Here is a 17,991-nt window from a genome sequence, read left to right on the forward strand (position 1 = left end):
AAAGGGTCGTATGTAACAAATTTTATTATGAATTAAATACTTTAAAGCTAGTCGAGTAAGATGAGCCGTAGGTGAAAAAAAAATACAACTATTTTAATATCTATTAAAAAAAAAACATAAAAATATTTTTTGATAGCTAGTATTCCTTATTAATAAGGATAATGAAATAAATAATATATAAAAAAAAATTTACTCTAATGTTAATTCAGGCTTAACCTAACCTTCAAATTAATATTAAGGAAGTAATCTCCCGTCAAAAAACACGTGACGACTTATAGAACTATGTGAATATTATACTTAAAATAAGAAATATCAGTGTTATTCTTTACCGAAGTACACAATCTTTTAACGTACGACCTTTTTACATTAGCAGTGAATTGCAAAACATATTCGGAACGTGTGCGATTTAATAACTAAGATCTAGATTTTCCAATGTTTATATTATTATTAGCTAAAAATGGATTAGGTCTGAAACTCGTAACCCATATTCCACTGACGAATCGGGAATCGCTTAAATTACTTGTATTTGTAAATTTCGTATCAAACGCATTACAAACTTGTTTTTACAAAAAAAATTAAAGGCAGTGATGTTTAAGTGATTTTTTGTGTGTCTGACAATTCGTATGATTGAAAAGATCGCTAATTTTGAATCAATATTAATGACTATTTTCTATAAAAAAGTATATAATTGTAATTTCGTTTTATTTATATTGTTAAAAAAATCACGACTAAGAATGGAGAAATAGGAATTAGTCACTTGTTTTCTTTTAAAGGCGCTGACTCGTGTGGGCAAAGAATTACATAACTTACACAGATTTAACATATAAAATAAGTATAATATTTACAATATATATTGCTAAAAATATTTTCACTCTTAAAAATGTATACAGTATTCGCCCGCTGCTGCGCTCGCGTTTTAAGAGTTGGTTTTGAGGTGGTTTGTTATAATCATACATCTTTATAAATTATAACGATGTGTTATTCTGATGTATATGCTACATATTATTTTAAGATTTCATTAAAATCCATTCAGTAGTTTTTGCGTGAAAGAGTAGCAAATATCGATAGATACAAAATTTTGCCTTTGTAATGTTACTAAGGATAAAAAAAATACATATAAATTAAATAATAATAATTTTTTAAACGAATACATAATATGTGTTTAGTTGAACGTTAAGGCTACTATTTGAAATAGGTAATTGTTTTGATTGTTAGATATTTTTAATTATATTTGTTACATCGGTATCGTCGTTAAATTGTGAATTTACATAAAGAATACTATTTAAGTACTGGGCATAAAGTTTAATTATAATTAGTATATATTGATACAAAAAGCAAATACGTTTTAAAAATTAATATATATAATTTAATTTGTCATATTCTGACAGTATTAGTATTATTATTTAGTAGTACAATTGTGTATATTCAACTATAATAAGGCCGTGCTGTTAAAAATTATAACAAACATTTTATTTAATATAAAAGTACTACTGAATGGAAACTTTAGATAGTTCTGTCGCTAGGACATGTGACTGCACCGATGATTGCGGTTCAAGGGCGGGCAAGCATCACTTAGATTCCAAGTACTTAATTTGTGATTGTAATTCATCAAGTGCTTCATGAACGAAAACATAACAGGGAAAACCAACCAACCAAAGCAATGAGGCTTAGTAGAAGAAACTTCAAGCTTTCTCCTTAAGGGGGTGGGGGGATTTAAAATCTGTTACTACTAGATCAATAATAATTAAAAGTAACACCTTTATAACTCTGGTTTGAAATACATGTGTATTTTTTAGGGGTAAACTAGGTTCTTAATACAACGTCACGGTAGTATGCGAAAGCGATCCCGTGGCGCCCGCCGAAAGACGGAGAGGGTACCGCTGGTTTTTTAGTGGGTAAACCCCGTGTACCTGGGCGCACTCGGCGTCCAGGGCTCCGGGGAGTACCCCCCCCCCCTTTCCATCACGTAGGGGAAGCGCGTAATGCGTTTTACCAGCGAGAAAAAAAAAAAGATTCTTAATACAAAATTTCATCAAATTCGGTTCAGGGGTTTGGATGAAAAAGAACAACAGATAAACATGCACAGAGGTGCTTTCGCAATTATAATATTAGTACAAAGGTATAGATAAAAATAACTGTGTATTCATATCGTACGAAGTTGAAGGAATCACGAATAGAGAATAGATTGAATAATATAAGAGTCGTAAGTAGAGAATCAATAATACGACAACATCACAGCGGCTCCGTAATTGGGTACAGGTGGAAATCCAGCACCATTCGATATTCAAATTCATATCGAGAGAAGAGATCTAGTAATTAACAGGTTTCATTTGTAGTTTTCTTACTATACAATCTGCTTACGCACACGTTGCACTTGGACGTCAGCGATTTTCCCGCTGTCATTATAGTGGGTGGGTTTTTAAGAATTACCTATCACATACGATTAAAATATATTTTTACCTGTTCGTGACATATAGATTTCCGCCGATTTGCTATAAATAGTTGTAGCCATACAATGTTATATTATGGCTATAAATGGCATGACACCATAAACCGTGGGGCATGAAGCACATTGTACACCATGGTACCTATAGGTCTTTGTTAAAGGCGAACGGGACATTGACCTAATTCTAATAGGTTAACTGTGAGGCAAATGTTGAATTAGACTTTACGACGCAGGCCTATATTAAACATAAAACGCTAATTTGAAATCAGCTAATCTAGTAGTTAGATTATTTTTAGCGTCTGAGCATTTTTATATCACACCATTTTATACTAAGAAAATAAACTGTCCTGTTATCCTTACTAACATTATAAATGCGTATACATGTTTGTTTACGCGTCTTAAATTGATACCCGATCGTCAAGAAGTTTTTGCATACACATTAACAGGGATGCAGAAAAAATCATGGAGCATAACACTTTCCCCGTCCACGCGGGCGAAGACTCCAGTTCTGAAGTTTTATGCTGCTGTTAATAATGTGACAATGAAACAAACTTATTGTTATGACCATCGTGAACTGTGGACGTCCTAATGGAGAAATGTAAAAGATATCGATTCTCATTCAATCATTATTGTTATAATTAGGTAGGTACCTTTATTCATAATGAATAAAGGTACCTACTATGTAAAATTACCACTTTTAAACCCACTTCAAATAAGGAAGTTATCAATTCGGCAATTTTAATTTTTTTTATGTTTGGTACCTCAGGACGGACATTCATGGACCGATTTCGCGTTTTTTTGGAACCAAGTTCGGGAATTTAAGTAGGACCAAACAGAAAGTAGGTACACCCTGCATCCCGTTTGTTCCCATTTAAATATGAAGTCGGTTTTTTTTTATGAAATTCTATATCATTGGTATTACTTAAATTACAATATAATATTTTTAATAAATAATAAATTATTTATTAACTTTTAAATATGCCAAGGAAGAACGAGTAGGCAATGTACTTTTTTAACATTCGTATCGGAGCCACTGTTATACATATTTTTCAGTAATTTTAAGGATCATTTTTATGACATGATATTGATTGAAATTTTACCATCCGCGAATATCAGACTAAATTAAATTGAACGTCACTATACAATAAGTTTTTTTTTATGTCACTGGCAAAGGTATAAAATATACGACAATGTATAAACAATTACAATGTACAACATATTTAACGTTTAATTTATTTTTAAGAATCACATCACGATTATACCAGTATTTATTATTGTCTGTGGCGAGGTGTGAAGGATACCAATCAGGCAGAATGACGTATGTGACCTATGTACGTATACTTTATACTGTGAATCATATATGTTGCTTAATCTTGGTGGGTGGCGCTATTATGGCTACGCGAATCTCTCTTTTATTTTATAATAAAATCATATTATACTCAAATAACACTTAATTGTATTAGGTGTGTCTCGTACAAGTTTTTTTTTTATTTAAACATGATTTTGGAACAAAGGTCTTTGTAATAAGGATTTTGTTTTACAATATTCAATTATTCCGTAATAATTCAAAACAATGTTGAATAACAAGTTACAACCCCTTTCGTTTGTTTCGAAGGCTGCATACACAATGAGGGAATTAAAATAAACTTAGCAGGTATTGAAGTTTTTCTTAAAACAATAAGACCTTGTTCTTTATGACAATACCTATAATTGGTAGTTATTGTAAAATGAATCTTATTGATATAAAATAAGTTACATTTTCAATTATTCGATTTAAAAATATTAAGGAAATTAAACTTTTTTCAAGGTATAACGATTTTCATTGTTTAATAAACGTTTAGTATTGTGGATAAAGAGATACTATTTTTAAATGTATAAAATTTTCCATTGATTTTTTTAATATTTACATGGAAACATTCTTGTATATTTTAATATTATTTTTATTTCAATTTAGATTACATAAATATTTGATTATAGAGGTATACCAAAAAATTTGACACGTTGGAGTAGACACACCATTGATTATGTAATGAAAATGTATACAATAATCAAATTATATCAAATTTTAAATATTTTTGTAAACAACAATTACCACAAGATTACAAGAAATTTGAATCAACATATGACAAAAATCGTTCCTAAAGCAGACGTGTACGTACCGTGCATATGAGTAGATACACCCCATTTTACTAATCTATAAAATAATTAAGATATATATTTGTATTTAAATATATATCTATTTAAATACGAATAATCAAATTCATTTTATATTGACTCGTTTATACGAGTCTTGGTATTTCTTGGATGGACTGTCTTCCTTATGGAAGACAGTCCATTTTTGGCTCAGGTTGAAGTTGAATGGATTTCATAAGGCTGTATGGAGTCGACATACGTCAAGTGGAATTTATTGCAATGCGACTGTCACAGTGCATATACGGTACGACCTCCGCAGAAGTCAATCAGTCATTTGATAATTTAATGTAAAGGAAATTGGAGTTATACATCATTCCTGAAACGAGATAAGGATAAAATATCGTGTTGATAAAATACTTCGTGAAAATCAATTCACATAATATTTTTAATGTAGGAAGTCTATTTACAGCAAAAAATGACAATTATTTTCCTTATAGGTAATATTTATTATATTAATACATATAGCATCATTTAAATATTTATATGATTAATAAATACTGACGTTATGTAACATATTTAATGATAAAATAGTTTTAAAAAAAAACATCAATATTTAATCGAATATGCAAAGTCCGTAAAAGCAAGGACTCGATTAATTAATATTGAACGTCAACTCTTTGTCGGTGTCAGATTTAAAAAAAAAACACTCATATCAAACTCGAAGACAAATCGTAAATCTTGGACATGAGACGAATAGGGAACTACATTAATTTATAGCCGTCAAAGGTTACGAGGCGCTAAATTTGCGCACACAATTTTAATTTTAATGAGTCTCTGTTAATATCCCTGTCATGTCCCAACTAAATGCTGTCAGATTAAATTCAAATTTCGAACAGTTTCAAATTCGGAATGTAGTTATGCTCAAATACGAGACAATTTATTGTGTATTTAATGTCGTTTGTTACAAGCTTTACCGATCCGCCTCAGTTACTACGGGTCTGTTATTAACGTATTCATATATTGCAACCTACTGTTAGCGCAAAGGTCGTTTGAAAAAAAACGTAATTGTAAAATTCCAATGACGTTAATTTGTATTCTTTATTTTTGTAATGTTTTTTCTACATGCAAAAATGAAGCCTAAAAATGTATGTATTACCAATGCAGTATAGATTGTTTATGCAATTTATTTTAGGGAAGGAATCGCTGAACAGATTTTCTAGTTCCTGGTGGCCGAGCACCCTTTCACCAACAGACTCTATATATAAGGACTCATTTTTTTAATAATTCTTTACCCTCATAAGGATCTTCATGACGACCTTCCACTAGAAAAACAAAATGGATATTTTGTGTCATAAAGTAGGCTAAATTGTTTCACGCAACAAGAGCGACAACCCTAATTGGTAGTTTATGATAAGTTTCTAAGACGATAATCCTTGTATATATCTAGTGTCAACAATTCAGAAAACCTTGTAAACAAAGTAATTTAATGCAAATTCTTTGATGCAACCAACATGTTTGCTTCGCTTTGTCAACAGATAAAGATTGTCTTGATGGAAATGACACGACACAGCTTCCACACACATATGCATACACACACATACAAGCATTACATTCTAAACTATATACATATATTATAGTATACTACAGAACATAGATTACGTAATACGAAATGTTTTCGGCCGAAGCGGCCATTCTCAAGGGGATTGGCTAACTGCGCAGGACATCAATTCTGGAGTGCACTGGTGTTTAAGCCCAAGTCGTCGGAATCTGAATATTGTTTTATATACTAGCTAATAGACAAACGAGACCAATTCGATAAGTTAGTTGACAGGGTTGTCAAAAAACCTCAAATAATTCATTACGAATTAGTGAATTGAAGGCTACAAATAAGTATTTTATCGATTAGATGAGGAAAAATATTCAATACACATTATTCATTGTAACGATAGCACTAGTATTAAGAACTCATCGAATTGTTCACAATTGGTGTCATCGACAATAATAATTGTATGGACGCACGTTAACAATGTTACTAAGTACGCAGGAAATAACGCTGTACTGAGTATATGGGCTCAGGTCTGATTGTTTAAAAGATACTATCTGCTGTATTATTGACGATATTAAAACAAAAAAGGTTTGCTAAGTTTATTTTTTTATTGCTACACTTCTAAATTGTTTTATATATTGTAACGGCTTAGTTGAGAGTTCTTCTCTTTTTGAGTAACGTTTACAGTTTGTTCGCTTTTCCACTGGGCAGTGAATACACAGGATTCCTCATAGTTTCAGTCACAACAAAGCAATCTTTGTAAGATTCACGTGTTTTAGCCGGTTGTCTATCTCGGTTCTCAATTATGCGAGTCTAATATTGTATATTATATTAAATAGATGTTTAGTATTTACATATTTACGAAATATATTTTTGTGCACACATAAACAAAATATACTAAACAATAAATAGCTAATTTAAATCGATTTATGTGGTATTTTCTTGGATCAGTTACCTATATAAGGTAAGGTAGTTTCACACGCACAGTTTATTTTTGTAATTTATTAACAACCTTAAGTAAAATTGATATTCAAACAAAGTTCAAAAGAAACAAGCAACAAAATTACCGTTCGTTAGGGTTCTCGTGAAGCCTACGAGTTACCGTTATTTCGCTTCTTATCTTAAGTATTTCAGCTTCGAACTTATCAACAACACGTTCATTATTTAACAAATGTTGCTGCGAAAGCTGTCTTTGTTCGTATACGAGGAATATAAATAAGCATTTGCGATTTCTAAATATCTCCCTATGTTATCTTGTTTTTGCGCAATGCACATTCACGAAACATTTTATTATATTTAACATAATATTTTAATTTAAATTAAATAACGGCACTTAACTAGTCAATATTTAATTCATCAATTTTCTTGAGTTTAAATTATATTTTTTAGGTTTTGAAATGTAACTTGACAACTAAAACTGGTCAAACAGCCTCCATTAGATACTTAATGTTTACCTTATTACTTATTGCTGCCGACGCGAACAGAAATAAAAACACGCCCACAAGTATACCTCCATTAAAATGAAATTTGGTTCGTACGAATAATGGTACCTCGTAAGTAAGGTCTTTTTAAATTCGTCGTATAATAGGACTGCAGCAGAAGGTGAAACGATGTACTTAGTGATGCATACCAGTTTGTGTATGAATGACTGATCATCCATCTCGTTCTAACGTATTGATTCGAACGAGATGCATACAAGATTTCGTTTGGACGCTCGATTTCGTGAACAAAGAAATAGGGTATTTTATTATCTTTACGATTGAGAAAGTACAGAATCAGAATACAAACAAGGTACTTACAATGAATGTAGAAAACAGCGGCTAGTACCTGAGTTCGTTTTACGTGTAACCGAGTTATTGAAACGCGATGTTTTTCAACGAATCGACGAGCAGGTTTTATGATTGTCAGATTCCTTGAAGTGTTCAACTGCGGTTCAGCGAGGCAGACGTTTGCTGATTTTAACGATGAAAGGAGCTTCGCGTGACTTACCACTAGCAGAATTAAAACTAAAATTGATTCGTTTGAAATTCTCCAATTATAATATGAATCAGAAGAATAGTTAATTAATGCATTTCACCAAACGTGAACGCAAGAGAAATTAAACGTTTCAAAATCTTGTAAGGTGTGCGGTGAATGATCAATATGGGGTCGCTTGTGTATCTGTTCTCAATTTAAATCAGATGCAGTGATTTCATTCATTCCGCAGTGAAAGAACCTCTTCTCATACTAATGAACGTTGCATCTAAACGTCTTCTTTAGGAGATCTTAGAACGATGCACGCATAAATCTAATGTGATCTATTCCTATCTATAAACGTTGCTGAATTATTGAATGAATGAAATTAATGACTGTAGTTTTTGTTATTGTGAATTATAAAATCACATTACGTCATGAGCTATGTTCTCAATATATATATACCGGGCAAGAATTATACGGCTGACTTAATAGATACATACATATAGTTCGAACGTTTGAATGTAAATGAATGAAATATTGCAAATATAATAATGTTATTTTGTTGTAATACAATATTTTTTGTTTTAAAAATATGTAAAGATTAAAATAAAAAAAAAGTTGTTTAAATACTGAACGGAATAATTCACTTTTGCTAACTTTAAAAAAAAAAAAATATTTTATAGATTTATAAAACTTTACCTATATCAGACAAACCATCAGCATTTGACCACTACTCGGTAATTTAAAAACGTAGCCTATATCCTTCCCCGGGACTCAAACTATTTTATACGAAATTTAATCTAAATCGGTTCAAAGGCTTAAAAGTGAAGAGAAAACAGTTCCTTTCGCATTTATAATATTAAAATAGATGATATATATTAAAAGGAGTTGATGCCTGAAATCTGTCTATATGTACCTCAATCTTATCTCAGACATAATGAGACAGGATAAAAATATCTTATTGTTCTAGAACTTTTTTGTTTGCGTGTCACATTCTCGAGAGATAAGACTACGAAGAAATATTTAAAGATATCGTATGAGATGGTCATAAAGGTAATTATAAATTCATTAGATTCAATTATTTTATTTTTATAAAAATTATTAATATATTGTTTATTTGTTTACAAATAAAACAGATGTTTAATAGTTTTTGTCACATAAAAATTTCACTTGACCCACTCTACAGTTTTTACTGAAACGTACAGAAATACATTTAAATCAATAATAAATCTTGATGTTTTTTTTTTATGTAAATTACACAGCTGTTTAGTATAGTCAGTCATACGAGGTTGTTGACTTGTTTTCATTATGGCTTTCTATGATAAATAGAGCGATTGAGGTTATCAGGAAAATTGTATGATAAGGTGAGTGTGCAGACCGGGTTCAGGTATAAACCTCACACAGTTATACATGTTGGTCTTAGACATTCCTGTTTTATTGAATCACGAGATATGCCTCGCGGTTTTGTATAGTAACCGCAATTTTTTATGATGTTAGTCATATACCTAATGAGTACAAAGCCGCCTGTATTTCCTTATAAAAGAAAGTTGCAAGTATTCTACTCCTTATAAAATAATAATAATCTTTTTATTAATAATAAAATTATTATTAATATTAGGATAAACGTAATTTCTTCTTCTTTCATCCCTATCATTACACTCTATCAATTTAAACATTCACAATTTAAATTTATAACAAAATATCCAACAAAATAAATGTTTTACAATGTTTATATTATGTGTTTAATTAAGATGTTAAGTTGTCTATTTCGAACGACAACGCAGTTCATCCTAAAATTTTACTCTTCATCATTGGTACCGAGTTTCTCGTCGATTTGTCTCTAGAGACTAAACTAGAACTAACTGGATAGTCCTGGTTTAATTTCTCTATATCATTTAATTTAATTATAAATTTTAAATAATCAAAAGTTTAAACATATGTAATAATATCGAATCATATACGTGACGGTTTTATACATATGAATACACAGCCATGTGCTCTCGTTAGCTATATACCGGAACAGTTCGCAGATCGGTTAACGATTATGTTATTGCTCTGCAGCGAAGGTCTTAGGGTTAAATTATATAACCTACTTACTGCTCGCAGTTTCATCCGTGTTAAATGCCACTACTGTATTTTATACAGCCTACCTTTTATCAAATTAATAATTGATTATGCACTTAAATAATACCTTTTTTTGATCCTTCTTTTTTAATATTGTAATTAAATTCACGCAGTTATGGTTGAGGCACCTAGCACCTATAGTTCCGTCAGCTCTCTATTTTCATGTATTTGTGTGTGTGTGTTTGTGTTGATTGGTGATCTGATCTAACAAAGATAATTGTTCAAATCAGGATAGTAGTTCTTAAGATTAGAGCGTAAAAACAAACTTACTTTTCACAACAACGTAAACAAGTTCTCTGTATATCGTAAGTATGTAATGCTTAATTTTATTTATTAATTTTGATCATAAATATGTAATTAAATGTATATAATATGTACATAGATACAACGTAAGCTATATAATAATTATATTGAGTGTTTCAATATTATCACACACTCGTACCACTCACTCTATAGTGACAGGAAGTATTTTGTTATAACGATAAGTTTTCCTAGTAACGCGACTTATTAGTGTTAAGTATTCCCATAAAAATATTATCTAAAGAAATAATAATTTAAAATAAATGTATAGATAAAATCATGTTGCTGATTGTACATAACAATAAATATACATCTAAAAGTATGTTTTAATATTTGTATGTACCTAACATTTCATATAATATATGACCTCTAATGTATTCGTATTATCGTTATATTTGACCCTAATAAAAAACGCAAATAAACTTCATGGCTAAGATTTGACAATATCGTTAACACCTTGCAGAGTAAAGGAATTATACGCTAAGCTGGGATACAATTCTACAAACAAATTGTCAGTGTATCGCAAACTTAATCGTTGCGGTATAGTCGTCTTGTTCTACTAAAACAACGATTTCAGTTGCAGTTCGTTTGAAGTTGGACTGGAATTAAATCGAGAACGTTTCGATATTCATTAGTAGAATTACCCTGTTCGACTTAAATAGTAACGAATTAAATATTATCTTTTATCTTTTGCCCAACAGACGATGAGTCAGACTGCCACAGGCTACTTGATTACTCCAATTCGGGAATATCCGTAATCAACAACACTGAAAACTTTTCCTTATAAATGAATTATCGGTTATTCCAATCACAGAAGTAAAGACAAAAATAAACAATTTCGACATTGAAATGATGTGATGTCATTGGTCGAGATTTTGATCAATCTACCGCATTCGTGGATTATTACGCCAAGTTGTAATTGGAACTTTGGAAGTAAAATTAAATTTGATATATAATCTATTTCAATGAAAGTGGGAAAAAAGATAAACAAACCTTTATATAAATAATTTCCATATAACCATGCTATTTGCTAATACACAGTTCTTGATTAAGACATCTTTATTCATATTTCCACACTTTACTTTACTTTACTTTACTCTATTACTATATCTATACTTGCTCTTCAATTGGTATTGGTTATTGGTATCATTATTTTTGTAGAGCAAGTCTGCAAAAATAAATTCGAAATTCACCGCAGAACGCGATTGTTTAATATCGAAAAGTTATATGCGACTTCGATTGTAATCATTTCAAACATTTTTCAAGTGGATGCGAAGTGATTTTTTAAAGAATACCACAGCTGTTGGTATGTTATTGCATTAAAAATGAATTAAGTTTCAAATAAAATATTATATAGTTGTGTTAAATGGATACAGATAATTAATTAGGTGATTGCTACATATGATGAAGAATATATATTTTACATTTGGTTAAGAAATATTATGCAATAATACAACAATTATACCAAATAATATTGTCGACAATGGAGTCACTTACGTTTCCTACGTGTCAAGTATGTCATTTAAAATCCATACACGTTGTCAAACATCGTATTGTTGTGAAAGAAGAATTATCATGTCGAGACGATTTTATGTATTTCATGTCCTTATTTGGAAATTTCACTCAACTATTTTCGAATATGCAAAGTCAGACTTTTGATATTTTTTAATTTCTGTATGTGTGTGTGTATAAATGTACGTTCGTTAGATATTCTTCTAGATTTACGTCACGTCTTATCTTAAGGATAAATAATTCTATTGGATCTAAATCAATCTCATCCAACGCAAAATATGAATCAATGAATAACGGCTTGTCTATTTTATTCTAATAGTAACTATTATAAAAATAGATATAAGAACTTATGTTGTTTCTAATTGCGATAAATAAGTGTATTTTTATCTTTTTAAGTGCATAAAGTGTATCGTACGTCGTAACTTTAATAAACATATAACTGAGAGAGAGAACTTAACCCACAAATTAATAAACATAGTTTTAGATCTTTAAACGACAGACATGATTATTAATAATATTCTCATATTATATTATATTATGGCTCTGGCCATAAAAATTCTGGTCATATATGGGTAACCTATTTTCAAAATAATCACTTTGAGAAGAGTACCTTTTCTTAAAACTTTTACATGATTTAACTTAGTTCAAGGAAGTCTTAAATAAGAGATGGATCAATAATGAAGGCTCGTAAGAGTCGCCGTCAGTAATGCCGATTGGAAGACGATCCTCTGTTTACAGTTCGCTCAGGCGGAAATCGTAAGCTATTAGCTATCATCAGATGACTTCCTCAAAATGCAAACAAAACTATTTCGAGCGGCACGAACAATAAAGGTTCGCCGACGTGCGTGCATTTTGCAAAATGTCTGGAATGTTCTCCGGATTCTAAGAACAGTTTGTTTTTACGACAGGGAATGCTGTGTTTGAAATGCTTTTTTTTATTATGAAAGTTGATTGTACTATTTGAGTTTAATCACTTCTCAAAATGTAACTATCATTTTATAAGAATCTTGTTGTCTTGAATTCATGTAAATTTGATGACCTAGAACTTTTTACTTCTTTTTTATAATTATAACGTTTATCGTTACGTAGATTGCAATATTATCGATAAAATATAAATTGCTAATTAAAGAAAAATAGTAATTACCAAAAAATCCTCGCCAAGAGAGACGTTATTAGTCTTGAGATTTAAGTAGGATTTCTAGCTGAAAGGGTCGATGTTTCGAATACGCTAGCGGCAAACCTTATTAGGCAAATAAATATCTGTAAAATTTGTGCATCATAACAAACAACATGTCTAGAGTAAATTAACATCCTGACAAAAGCGTCTTAGCCTCCTGGGGAGAAGTTTTAGAGCTTATAGCCAACATACTTCTCCAATTGTGGGATAAGCATGTTGCAGAATTTAATGCCATGTCATTACGTCGTATGTCCACACCGTTGAGCATGAGATGAATGATTACAAATTATAGATTCAGAACATTTAATTTATATTTCAACCATCTGGCTTATTTAAACCTAAATACTTAACTTTTGGCACAAAGCAAATTAAATTTCTGTCATACTGTGGTAGAAGTAATTATTCTACTTCAAGTTCCTGATAAGTCGACTTCCTCGCATAATAAACGCTTGCCATTTACGTACAAGGTTGCCTTTTCTTTAGATAAATGAACAGCAACGATGAACTCCAATTGTTCCTATTGAGACGTACATTGAGTGATTATTTTACTGGTTAAAACTCTCAAAGAAAATCCAAAAAAAGATATTGTTTAAAATGTATTCATACTGAAGTATTAATCTACCAGTCATCCTAAATAATTTTAGAAATGAGCGTTTGTACGTATGCACACATACAAACGCTCATTTCAAAAGGAGGACAAAAAATTATTGACTAACACCAAAACTCCTAATTTACTCCAATACATCGATATCGATATGAACATATAAATATTTATTGTATTATATCATCATGTTTTAAGATGTTGAATGTCTAGTTGAATTAGTTGTTTTTTATGTGAAATGTATGTTCATCAACATTTCTTTCACCTTCGGATGAAGGAATGGGAAAAACAGGCCAGACCTGATGATGTCCTTCTGACCAACTTTGTTTAAGCGGCCTGCATAGGAGATATAATAATGCACAGGTATTTGTATGCGCGAGCACAAGTGCGCACTAATAACTTCGTGGGACTGCAACTCAACTCGACCGGAGAAGTCGGGCTACTAAGAGTTTTTCGATACCTATTGATTAATGGTATTTCTATTAGATATTAATAAAATTTGCGATTGACCGATTGTAAATTTTCCTCTAAAAGTTACTTTTTCACTTCAGAAACTATGATGACAAAATTACATTACGAGCAAATGATTGTAGTTGTATACTTTTTATTAAACATTGGTATTTGATAGTTGAATAACGCTGATTTAAAAGACTATAATTGGACGTCAATTAAATCATAAAGTATAGTTCATATTGATGTATGTATCAAGTGTTTGGTAGACACATACCTCTAATAGAATTGAGTTCTTTAATAAAGATGAGTATCTCAATGTAATATGAGATTAAATTCAAAGACCTCGAGCGGAATTAATACTTGTTTTTGCGCATCGCTCACTAGACCGTCCCAATTGTGCCGATGGTTGCTGTGATCAGCAAACGTCCAAGCCTGATATGATGTCACCGTCATTTTGTGCAAAAAAATACAGGATCAATTATACCCATTGGGAAATCCATTCGTTCTTCTAATTGATTCATTCAATTTTATCTCTCGGTTTCAGTTTCAAGATCATTATTAATTATTTATACTTGATTGCTTCATACCGTTGCATAAAATTAAAGAATACAAAATAATTTATTTTTTAATATTCAGTGAAATATTACACTACAAATATTACAATATTTGAAATAAATGATTAGACGTCACTTCAGAACAAAGTGGTTATGAATATACACGTAATTATGAACATTCATTGATGGCATGCATTGACATACATATTTATACGATTGAAATTGACACAACGGCAGGTATTAAGACTATCAAGAATGTTAATTATAATAAATAAAAAAACCCAATAATAATAAATTACCGGTGATATCAACTCAATGTGAATATTCACAGTTAGTAACATTATTTTTGCCAGAAATAGTTGGCAATTTACATGAAATTTGTATTTGGGGTAGCGATAACGGCAAAATTACCCTAATACATCCGAAGCAGACAGATGGGGTGACTTCGATGCAGGAAGTTGTAAAACAATCGGTATATATGTGAGACCGAAACGAATAGAATTCAATACATGAATGGGATCAATTCAATACAGAACTTGTAATACCCGACTCAATATGGAGGTCATTCGATAAATATGTATTGGGGATAATAAAAACTGGAGCATTTGAATCAGCTTTGATGACTTAAGTTGCCAGCCACAAAAAAATAATAACAGTAATACGGTACGTTTAAATCTTCACATATAATTTTTTTGTTTTCAGTCTCGTTATTTTAGTAGGTATTATTATTATTTAAAATCTAAGGAACGATAACAACTTTATTAGTTGGAGTGTGTGTGAGTGTGTGTTTATGACTACACGTGTGTTTGTGATTGCTTGTTGAGGGTAAGTGAATTGAAATATATATCTGATAAGGACAATCGGAGCGTTTAAATCGATTGTGTAGAACAAGTAGGATACAAAGAAGCTTCTCTCTGTCAATCAAGGTTTTGATAATGGTCAGTGAAGTGTAAACAACAGTCGAATGACTGTCACGTATAAGTTAACGAAGGTCGGAGTTTTCAGTGCTACGAACGCGTTCTACTATCGTAATATTTGGTTGTCTTGAATCATTAATGCATTAGTCATTTATATATCTATATAAAGATTTTTGTTATTTTATTGAATTGATATAAAAATTTCATGTTCTTAGTTCAAGTGTTTTTTGTGAAAGTAACAATATTAAATAACATTGTTTACATTAACAAAGTATATAAAATGTCGAATAAGTACAATAGATAAAAGTTAGCACTAGGACGCACAACTAGTAAATTCACTGGTACACGGTTGGATAACCAAGGGTTGCGAGCACAATTGGTATAAATATTTTATGATTCGCTCATATGGTCTTATCAAAAGTGTTAAAGTGATTCAATCTTTACATCATATTTACTATTCTCAGTTCGACAGCGTGTTTGGTTAACGATATAAAAGAAAAAAAAAATGTTTATATTAACAAAGATAAAATGTCGAGTATAATAGATAAAAGCTAGCACTCGTTTAAAGTATATGACAATGATTAGATAAATTTGAAAACGTCGATAAATTCTTGAAGGTGTGATTTCAATGTTTGCGTGACAAATTGTACATAAGTGAGAACTATGTATGTATTACTTGTTTCATTTAGCGACGCAACAAATTTGTGTTAGTTGAAATTTTTCACACAATGTTCTTCGTGTTTCAATACACAAAGAAACATATTGACCACATTCGGACTATAATCATGAGTCATATCGGGGAATAGTAACATAACGGCGTTTCTTTATTTCGTAATCTGGTCCGTCTACGCCCAAATGCTCGTTTTTATTTATACAAACTAAAACTCAATTTGAACGTTGTATCATAATCCATATAATATATTAATATGTTTAATAACAATGACTACAACTTTGGAAAAAATAATACTAACTCTATGCAGTATCGAAGTTAAGCAAAAGTATAAACAAAATTTAGTCTACTCAATTTACAATTTTAATTTTATTTACTGTATATATAGACGTGACTACAAAGTATAATATATGAGTGTGCGCAATAAACATAAGTTTACATTAATAAGAAACTCGTAGAGCAAGATAAGGCACTCAACCTCGACGAGGATTACCTAAGATGTCAATACTGTGCGCCGACGCAAGGAATTAAAACGAAATGTTCTCAACAACACACAAAGGACTAAAGCCAAAAGCGAACTGTAACGCTTCGATCATTGTTGTTACAAGAAACAAAACACAACGCGTCACAGTATGGCACAAAGTCACGAAACACTAAACGAAACGAAATTAACACGTAAATGACTAAATTTGTCACTTTTATGGGTGCCTGCAGGGTGCGCAGGCGACGAAGGCAGCGCCGCGCGCCGCGCCTCGCGAGCCTCCGTCTCTTATATATGCACACACCGCCTTCGGTTAAATTCTTTGCATGAATAAACGAGAAAGCTCCTCTGTCCCACAAATAACAATTACTTCGCACTCACTTCAAGAAATTCGACGCACTGCTTCCAAAATAATATTATAAATTCATATTCCTTACCTTGCACTGCGCAGTAATGATGTTCTAACACGATCGATGGAGTTAAAACTAGCGAACAGTACACACACAGATCTCGTTCGTACGAATACGTCGAGAGTAATGGCGCCGGTTCGTTCCAACTTCGAAGCCGAGTGTTACTCACAGAACAGACTCGGAAGGCTAAACCTTGTTTGCTCGTGACGCGGTACCTCGTTCCGTTTTCTTTTTCACGCGTCGCCTTTGGTGTAGGTGTTAAAGAGAGACAGATATAGTAAATTAGTTCCATATTTTATACCTGAGGTGCAGCAACCTACATCACCGGTGCGCTCAACAATGTTATGTCTCATGTTTGAATGTCTTAAAAATCATGCGAAATATTAAAACAAAAGTATAATATACTTTTGACTTAAAAATATATCGTCTAAAATTTCTAAACGAATTCGTAGACGAAAAATAAATTTGAAAATATATTTTAATAATCTATAAATGCATTAAAAAATCATAAATGATTAAACGTTTTATTTGGTTTATATAGGTATATAATGAGTGGATTTAAAATAAATAAAAAAGGTTGCTTAGAAGTTACAATGATATTTATCTACCAATTATGCAAGTGGCGCCATCTCTGGTCACGTTAAAAAAATACTTTAGACACAACAACCAATGTACTAATTGCTACTCTACTTTTGCTTACTTTTTTGTAGA

At 31.2% G+C, this 17,991-nt stretch overlaps 1 protein-coding gene across 1 annotated transcript in view; it reads right to left on the bottom strand.

Moving 5' to 3' along the window:
- The window catches only part of LOC113401083 (slit homolog 1 protein), a 34,016-nt gene extending 16,555 nt beyond the window's left edge, over positions 1-17,461 (bottom strand). Inside the window, exon 1 of the mRNA XM_026640813.2 lies at positions 17,308-17,461. The gene's annotated coding sequence lies outside the window, so the exon portion shown is untranslated. The remainder of the gene's footprint in view (positions 1-17,307) is intronic.
- Between the last annotated feature and the right edge of the window lie 530 nt (positions 17,462-17,991).

Source organism: Vanessa tameamea, chromosome 2 (genome assembly GCF_037043105.1).
Source record: "Vanessa tameamea isolate UH-Manoa-2023 chromosome 2, ilVanTame1 primary haplotype, whole genome shotgun sequence".
NCBI lineage: Eukaryota > Metazoa > Arthropoda > Insecta > Lepidoptera > Nymphalidae > Vanessa > Vanessa tameamea.